General features: G+C 45.8%; 1 protein-coding gene and 1 long non-coding RNA gene across 5 annotated transcripts in view; one reads left to right on the top strand and one right to left on the bottom strand.

The window, feature by feature from the left end:
- ALDH1B1 (aldehyde dehydrogenase 1 family, member B1) overlaps positions 1 to 9,224 on the top strand; it is a 211,716-nt gene that overhangs the window by 24,280 nt on the left and 178,212 nt on the right. The window lies entirely within an intron of this gene.
- The window catches only part of LOC106724370, a 20,979-nt gene continuing 13,719 nt past the window's right edge, over positions 1,965 to 9,224 (bottom strand). Inside the window, exon 3 of the long non-coding RNA XR_001360141.1 lies at positions 1,965 to 2,184. This is a non-coding gene — a long non-coding RNA (uncharacterized LOC106724370). The remainder of the gene's footprint in view (positions 2,185 to 9,224) is intronic.

Raw genomic sequence — 9,224 nt, 5'->3', positions numbered from 1 at the left:
ACTGGGGGTTAGGGGAGGTTGGGGGAATGTCAAGGGGGCGGGGGGGAGGAGACATATGTAATACGCTTTGTAATACTTTAAGCAATAAAACAATTTTAAAAAAAAAGAAATTCTTGGGAAATGCCTTTGGGACACAGGACTTTATAAACCACTGGAGGGAGCAAGGATTGGTTCAGTCCTTTTGAAGGGCAGCAGGGTAACATGGCTCCAGTGGTAAAGTATGAATACTCTTAAAATCAGTAATTTTACTTTTAAGAATGTAGCTAAGAAAATAAAGAGATAAGAATGCAAAAACATGAGCACAGGGATGTGTATAGAAGAAAGTATTGTTGGCATTAGCAAAAAAAAAGAAAAAAAAAAGGGAGACAATCTGTCTTCCACCTGCCTGAGAAATAGAGGCACTTGCATGAGAAAGCCTGTAGAAATCTGGTTTGAGGAAGGGGTTGATACCAGCTAAGAAAAATCTGCCTGGAGAATATCTGGAAACATCCCCTAACCAACATCTAAGGGGAGCCCTTCCTCCCAGCTCATGTTAGGCAAAGCATGGCTGTGCCTAATGCGGGCAGTCACCCAATGAGGGGAGGCCACTCGCTTCAGTCTGCAACCCAAACAGGGAAAATAAGTCATTCAGCCAGGAAGGTGGGGGCCCTGTCAGGCAGCAGCCCCTCCTGGTGCCTCTCAAGCGAATCAGGTGGCCAGTAGGAGAGCAGATATTTCATCTTGGCCTGAGACCCTCCAATAGGGACTTGGGATATGCCATCATCAGACAATATCATGCCCCCAGCCCCCAACATCACCATATATCTTTCATGGGATTCAAAAGGTCCTAATCAGGGACCAGTCAGACTAAATGACATATTGCAGGGAATAGGAAAAATATTAGAAAATATTTAATTTCAAATGACAGCAGGCTTTGAGAGGACATGACACGGATTCATTATAAAAAGCACGTAGTGAGTGCCTGCCCTGTGCTGCGGTGAACAAGGCAAGAAACGTCCCTGTCATCATGGTGTTTATCTTCCAGGGTGGGGAGAAAGATAGCACACAGGGAAACAGGTCATAAATGGTGGGTATGGATTGAGCCGCTGCCCTGAGTGGATGAACAGGCTGCTGAGGCAGTGACAGGGAGGGAAGGTCTCATGGGGGAGGGGATTGTGAGCTGAGACCTGGTGATTGAGACATGCAGCTCTGCAGGGACGGGCATGCCAGGCAGAGGGCACAAGCACCAGCACAGAATGTGGCTCATTGTGCAGCAGGGAGACGGGTGTGGGCTGAGGATCCCACAGGGCCTGCTTCAATCTATAACAACTAGGAATTATTGAAGGGTTTTAAACAGGAAAGGAATGTACATCTTATGTAGTTTATGTTTTTTGCTATGCTTTTTAAAATCTGTACTTTTTAACCATTTTTGAATTTTTATTTTTTAAATTACAGTTGACATTTAATATTATTTTATATTAGTTTCAGGTGTACAGCATAGTGGTTAGGCATTTATATAATTTACGAAGTGATCCCCCTAATAAGTCTAGTATCCACCTGGCACCATACAGTTATTACAGTATTTTTTTACTATATTCCCTATGTTGTACTGTTTGTATTTTTAATTTACTGGGTATTTAAAAAATTGAGATATAATTGATATACTGTATAATTCACCCTTTAAAAATATTCAAGTCAGCCCTGGCCAGCATTGCTTAGTAGTTAGGGCGTTGGCCTGCCCTCAGACCAAAGGGTCGCAGGTTCGATTCCCGGTCAAGGGCATGTACTTGGCTTGTGGGTGCGTGCAGGAGGCAACCAGTCAATGTGTCTCTCTCATATCAATGTTTCTTTTTCTCTTCCCTCTCCCCCTCCCTCCCTTTCTTCCATTCTTTCTGAAAAATCAATGGAAAAATATCCTCGGGTGAGGATTTAAAAAAAAGGATTCAAGTCAGTTTTTTTAATATTCACAAGGTTGTGCAGCCATCACCTCTATCTATTTCCAGCACATTGTCATCACCCTAACAAGAAACTCCATATCCGACCGCATTACTCCCCATTTCCCAATCCCCGCAGCCCCCTAGTAACCACTAATTCACCCTTTTGTCCCCACGAATTTGCTTATTATGGATATTTTATAGAAATGGGATCATACACTTCATGGCCTTTGTGACTGGTTTCTTCCACTTAACATGTTTTCAGGTTCATCTACATTGAAAGCATGTATCAGTACTTTGTTCCTTCTTATGACCAAATGACATTCCACTGTATGGATTTACCACGTCTTATTTATCCTTTCCCCAGCTGATGGGACATTTGGGTGGTTTCCACATTTTGGGCTACTACGAAGAATGCTGTGAGTATTATGGGCGAGTCTTTTAAGGGACACATACTTTCTTGAATAAAGCTCCCTGGATGCTGCGAGCCTTGGTTAATTTCCCGAGTTCAGGAAAAGTTGATACTGACAATTTTTGCCACAGTTTTCATTGCTTGTATGGAGAGGATTTTTAGAAATCCTTACTCTGCCATTTTGCCGATGTCACTCTTGATCACTTCATTTTAAACCCTGTATTAGTATTTGATGAATCAAAATGAATTGAATTTTAAAGGTAAGTGACACTGGGGTTTGTCTTTTAGATCATTGCTATGGTCAGCAAACATCACCTGGCTCTGTTTTTTAAACTTGTTTCCAATGGGCCAAATGTTGAATGAAATAAGGGACCATCTAAGCAAATTAGACCCTTACTCAGCCTCTGGATAGGGCTTCAGGGTTGGGAATAGCACAAGTGTGTGTTTTGGAAAGATGGCAGGGATACTGTAGGAAAAGCTGCTGGGGTGGGGATGACTGTGAGATGGCGAGAGCCCTTGGCTGGTGGGTAGAGGCAGGCTTGTGGCCCTGTCTGGCTGTGGGAACTTCTTCCAGGTCTCGAATGCCCAGCTTCATAATTCATTATGGCCAGGGGTCCCCAGCAGCCACCAGGGTACTCTGCCCTAGGAAGGCTGTGTGTCACTGAGTGATGGAGACACTTACATGTGATTCCGCACATCACAGCTTCTGCATGATTTTCTGTTGAGATAGATTGAGGATGGTGTCCTGCAGCAGAGGGAGGTATGAGCAGACCTCTCAGAGTCTGTTGCTTCTGGGGGATGGGGGACGAGCACCTGGGTATGCTCACTTCTCCTAGATTGGCAGAAAGTAGATGTTATTCACACACATATGTCAGCTGGAGGAGCTGAGGCCAGAGCAGGGCCAGGACCATCTCATCTCCCCACTCACCCGCTTCTAAGTCCTCGAAAGAGCTATCTGTGTTCCATTTTCTAACTGGCTTGTGCTGTAGACGGCCTCATTGCAGGGTGGAGTTTATCCAGGATCCATATTAAGTTTTACCAATTGCAGAATTCTAGCTCAACTAGAATGTAGAATTCTAGCTCAATTAGAGGTAAATCAGAGAAGAGCTCAGGTTGACTGAGATGGCTGGGAAATATGAGGGGCCACCCTTAGGGGCTAAGAGGATCTCAGGCTGTACTTAAAGGGAAACAGTGTCTAGGAGGGAGGTGAGTGTTCTCTGCACTCGGGGCTGCACAGGCACTCCTGGGATTGTGTGTCTTGGAGTATGTCTGGGGTGGGGAGGGCCACCTGAGAATTGTATTGTGTTAGAATAAGTGAAGGATTTGGGGCTATTAAGCTGAAGGACAGACTCAAGGGACCTGGGCATTGTTTGAAGATGTCTAATGGGCTGTTCTGGGATGGGAAAAGCAGATCTGTGAGGCTCCCGAGGGCAGAGTTGGGCCCAATGGGGGAAGCTTCAGGGAGGTAGCCTTAGCCAGCATTGGAAAGGCCTCTATATCAGGCTGTGTCTACGCAGGGGCAGGGGCGCTTGGGCGCAGGGCGCTTGGGCCCATGTGTAGGTAGTGAGTCCCCAGGCAGTCCTAAGGGGCCAGGTCAGTAGAATTCTAGAAAGTGTTTTGCACAACAGCCAAAATGATGCTCTCTCAAACATGCTGGAACTGGCCGGGTCACTGTGTCTTCACTTCTATCCCTCCTTCATTCCACATCTCTGAAGGGAAGGCCCTGTCCCCCATTTGCATAAATCAGAAGCCAGGCACTCTCCTAAATGCCTCCCTTTCCCCCCTCATGCCAATCAGTAAGTCAGTCTCCTGGTCTTGTCCAAGACAGCCTCAAGATATCTCTCACATCTGCCCCTTTTCTCCAAGCCATCGCTGCTGTCTTAACTCAGATCTTCATCATTTCTTGTCCTGGCCTTTGTTACAGCTTCTGGTCTGTCCAGGCCATTTTAACTGATCATCCTTAAATGCAGACAGATCATGTTGTCACCTTTTTGAGATATTTGCCCTCCCTCCACAGCCTCAGGAGAAAGCATAGACATCTTGACATGATGTTTAACCCGTCTCTCTGGCTCACTGTTCTCCCAGGTACTTCCTGCTCCAGCCACATGCCACTGCCAGCCTAGCCTTTGTTTATGTTGATCTTTTTGTCTAATGTTCTTTCCTGGTTGTTGTTTTTTATAAGAGCAGCTTTAGGTTTACAGAAAAAATTGATTAGAAAATACAGAGTTCCCACATACCCCCCCCCCCCCCAGTTTCCCTTATTATTTATATTTTGTATTAGTGTGTGGTATGTTTGTTACAACTGATAAATGAATATTAATACATTATCATTAAATCCATAGTTTACAGTATAGTTCACTCTTTGTGTTATACATTTTATGGGTTTTGACAAATGCATAATGACATGTATCTATAATTACAGTATCATACAGAAGGATTTCACTGCCCTAAAAAGCTCCCATACTCCTTCCAATATATCCCTTCCTTTAACCCAGGGGTGGGCAAACTTTTTGACTCGAGGGCCACAATGGGTTCTTAAACTGGACCGGAGGGCCGGAACAAACACATGGATGGAGTGTTTGTGTGAACTAATATAAATTCAAAGTAAACATCATTACATAAAAGGGTACGGTCTTTTTTTTTTTTTTTAGTTTTATTCATTTCAAACGGGCCGGATCCGGCCCGCGGGCCGTAGTTTGCCCACGGCTGCTTTAACCCCTCACAACCACTTTTCCTGGCTTTTTATATGTGAAAATCTACTCATCCTTTAGGGCAGTGGTTCTCAACCTTCCTAATACTGTGACCCTTTAATACAGTTCCTCATGTTGTGGTGACCCCCAATTTCATTGTTACAAATTGAACATAAAGCATAGTGATTAATCACAAAAACAATGTGTAATTATATATGTGTTTTCCGATGGTCTTAGGCGACCCCTGTGAAAGGGTCGTTCGACCCCCAAAGGTGTCGCGACCCACAGGTTGAGAACTGCTGCTTTGGGCCGTCTACAGAAAAAGGTACACTCTAGCTGACCCTCTGGTCATAGCCTCTGGAGCAAACTTGGTAATTTCAGTGAGGATGACCTGGAGTGTGTGTGTGTGTGTGTGTGTGTGTGTGTGTGTGTGTGTGCACCTGCTAGTGCAGGATATTCCCCCTCCTCTAACCCCCTCCCCCCCCACTCACACATCTAATTCACTCGTAAGAGGGAAATGGGCTCCTTCCATCTCAGCCTGGAGAGGGCTGGAGAGGCCCCGACTTCCAGTTGGACTCTGCTGGGGATGGGCCAGGCCTGAGTGCTCACATGTGTGCACTTGAGCTCCAGTGCCTCCTCATCTTCAGAGATCACAACACCAGATGCATAGTTCTCCTCTCCACTAATGCAATTTATATGTCTGAGCATGAACAGAGGATTTGTGAGCCTTCGAGGCTGGGGCTTCGGAAATTACCTCACAGGCTGGGGCTGCTGGATGGAGATCTGGGGTTTTAGGAGACTTTGAGGGAATTATTTTCAAAGGTCCTGGCAGGAGGAAGAGGCATCTCCACCCAGATCCTCCCCCAGGCCCTTCCTCTGGTTCCTTTTAAAACACACCCTGTAAGACTTTCTGGTTTGACAATGAACTTGAAGGGAGCTACACAGCGTGGCAGAACAAAGGTTCATTGACCAGATCAGCTGAACTGGGAGGTGAAGGGGAAGGACAGAAGGTCAGGCTTGGATGCCTGTCCAGAATCGGGCACTTACTAGCTGGGAGTGTTCAGTGTTCAAAAGATTTTTAAATCTGAGCCTCAGTTCCCCCCTGATGAAGCGGAGAAGGATAAATAATGTACACCAGGAGGTAGTGGCTCATACGGAAAAGGGCACAGGCTTTTGTGTCCAAAAGACCTTTGTGGGCTCAGTCAAGCTACTTAACCTCTCTGAGGCTCCTTTCTGTCATTTGTAAATTTTGAAATAATCACAGCTATCCTGCAGGATTGTTTTTGAGGGATTAAATGAGATAATGTGTAGAAAATGCCCATAGTCATGCCTGGCACTCAGTAAGGGCTCAATGGTCTTTGGTTCCTTTCTCTCCTTCTTAGTATGTGCCAGTCACTCTCTTCCTGCCCCATTGCAGGGCCTCAGCTTCTCACTTACATCTCCATCCAACCCCCATCCCCTCTCTTGACTGTCAGTCAAGAGTCTGTGATTTTCTCCCTATTTGCAGGGACCTACTTGCCTTCCACACCTGCCTGGAAAAGGCTCTTTTTGAACCATTTGACCATGTCACTTTCCTGTTTAAAAAACCTCCTATGACTTCCCTTTGCCTACAAGATAAAACCCAAACTCCTTATCGCCTTCCACCTTTCCGGTCGTACTGTCTCTTGCTCTCAGCAGCTGATAGGCTGCAATATCAGATCTGATGACTGCGGCTCCCGGTTTTGTTGTCCCATTTCTGGGTATCATTATTGATCTTTCTCCCTCCTAAGATTTTAATAACAAATTTTGAAAATGATGGTTTCTTCGTCTATTTTAAGAAATACTTCTCTGGAAAAACAAATTAACAATTATTTTTCTTCATGCCTTCAGAGCCACCTGAGTTTGTCCACAGATTTGTCCCCTGTTTTCCTACGAGCCAGCTGTAGCTGTGGACGGATCAGAACATTCTGTTTCCTTGTAATTTCCTTGTGCGGGGTTGCAGGCCTGGAAAATGATAGATGCCTAAAATTGATCAGGGTAATCGATGCTACGTGAAGTAATTACACATGATGAATGTGTCATCTGCCAGATGTGAGTGTTGGCAATGGCTCGCTTGTTTATAAAACCCCTGAGATCCCATTTGTAACAGTGACTAATGTTTGCACACGGGGCTGTTTGCAGTGTTTCAGAAATGACTATTTATTCGATATAACCACCTTTCTCCTTTAATTCCCCATTTATCACAAGCCTTGCTGCTCTTTCCTACATAACAAAATCAGGGTTTTATTCCATCTTCTTTCTCCTTGACCTCTGTGAAATAGGGGGGTGTTTTCTTTTGCATTTCCATCTGGCCTCCCGCCTTGTCTCTCCCTCTAATTCACAACTTACATGTTGCTGGTGTTCTCTCATGAGGCTCTGACGCCCCATTACTGTACCTACAATATAAACTCTAAACCCCCTTGTGTGCCATTTCAAATCCTCTCCAATCTGGCTTCTACTGATATTTCCAGCCATATGTCTTACTGAGGACCCCAGCACTGGACAGGGAGGTCCTTTTAAGTGACGGAAACCCAGCCTGACCAACTTACACCCACAAGGCTATTTTTTTAAAGGTCCCAGCTTAGGACCCCTAACGAAGAAAGACCTCCCTGCACCGGCCCAGCTCTGGGGATCCCAAGGACTGGAACCAGGCTCTCCAAAACCATTAGTAACTCCCATCCCACCATTTCTGCTTTCCTCTCATTTCTGTCTGTCTTGTGTGATGGCTTCATTCTCTCCTGCAGACAGGTTTTCTCTGCATGGTGAGGAGTATGGCCACTGTCAATGTATCTCCTCAATCGAAAGCATGCCGCCTCCCAGCTGCACTGGGGGAGGGGCTCTGGAGCAGTCACTGTATTTGGGGCATCAGGAGCGATGACTGGTCCAGCTGGCATCGCTGGCCCAACTCTGTGGCCTGGGAGGAGAGGAAGGGGCAGGGTGGGCTCCTAGAAAAAGTGAGCATGGAAGTGTGTGCTGGGCACACAAAGCTATGGCTACCGTCCCTTCTCTCCAGACTAGCCACAGTGGGTGTTCATTCAGGTAAAGGCTTATGAACACCAGCTCTCTGTGCCAGGCTCCCGGCCCCTCCTTCACCTGAGCTCACAATCTGGCGGAGGAAACAAATGCCCAACAGATCATTACAATGCAGGGTGTAGAGTGTGACAGCAGAGACAGGCTCGGAATGCTGTCAGAGCCCAGGCAGGAGGCCTTGAACTCAGTCCACACAGTCAAGGAGAATTCTTGGAAGAGTGACAGGAACCCGAGTCTCCTAGAACAGCAGGAGTGAGCGAGGCGATGAGGGAGAGAGAGGCATTCCAGGTGAACAACAGTGTGAAGATGTGAGACTGCAGGTCTGTGCCCAGAACTTCCTGCAGCCCAGGAGGGCGAGGGCCCCTAGTGGGAGGTGGAGAGGAGCAGGAAAGGTGGACGGGGCTCCCAAATGCCTTGGCCTTCGCTCCGGCCTTTCCCTTCTGCTTTCCATGCAGTGAAATGCAACTCAGCCTCCAGACAAAACTCTAAAGCTGCCCTGTGTTTTTGAATCCGGTCACCAGTCGCAGCTTCCTCGGGGACTCTGCAGTGCCTGTCAGGTGTCTCTGTGCTAGACTTCTGTTCTGCTTTGCTTTCAGTTATTTATTCACACATCTGAGGTCCTTTACTACATCAAACAACGCTCGAATGCGGGAACCGTGCCCTAAACGTCCTTCTCTCTCACACAGCCCCGCTCAGCATAGGGCCTTGTTCAGTGTTCAAAAAAAAAAAAAAAAAATTGTTGAATTGTGATCGCTCGGCTAATTGGATGTTTTTTCCCCCTTGGGAGCAACTAGCAACATGATATTGGTTTCATGTAGGTAAAAAGAATTTTAAAAAGTATCTATCAACATTTTTTCAACATAGCCAAGTTTTGTTTTTTTACCAAAACAAAAAGAGCTTTATGGATTTTACTGATTATACAGTTGTTAAATATGCACATAGAAACTGTAAGTGATACATAAAAGCCTAAGAATCTAAAACCGCACAAGATACCGTCTCCCTCTCCTAGAGGCAACCACTGTTACCATGTCAGATAACAACTGTCCAGACGTTCTCTATAAATCCAACTACAATATATAACTAAGAAGGTAGTCCAAAATGCAACATAAACTAGCCTTCAGAGTACTGTGTTCAAAAGAATTTAACATTTGAATTAAATCT

The sequence above is a fragment of the Myotis brandtii genome, unplaced genomic scaffold, assembly GCF_000412655.1.
Source record: "Myotis brandtii unplaced genomic scaffold, ASM41265v1 scaffold806, whole genome shotgun sequence".
NCBI classification, from domain to species: Eukaryota; Metazoa; Chordata; class Mammalia; order Chiroptera; family Vespertilionidae; genus Myotis; species Myotis brandtii.
Note: the sequence above shows the minus strand (reverse complement) of the source record. Positions and strands in the feature narration are given on the sequence as shown.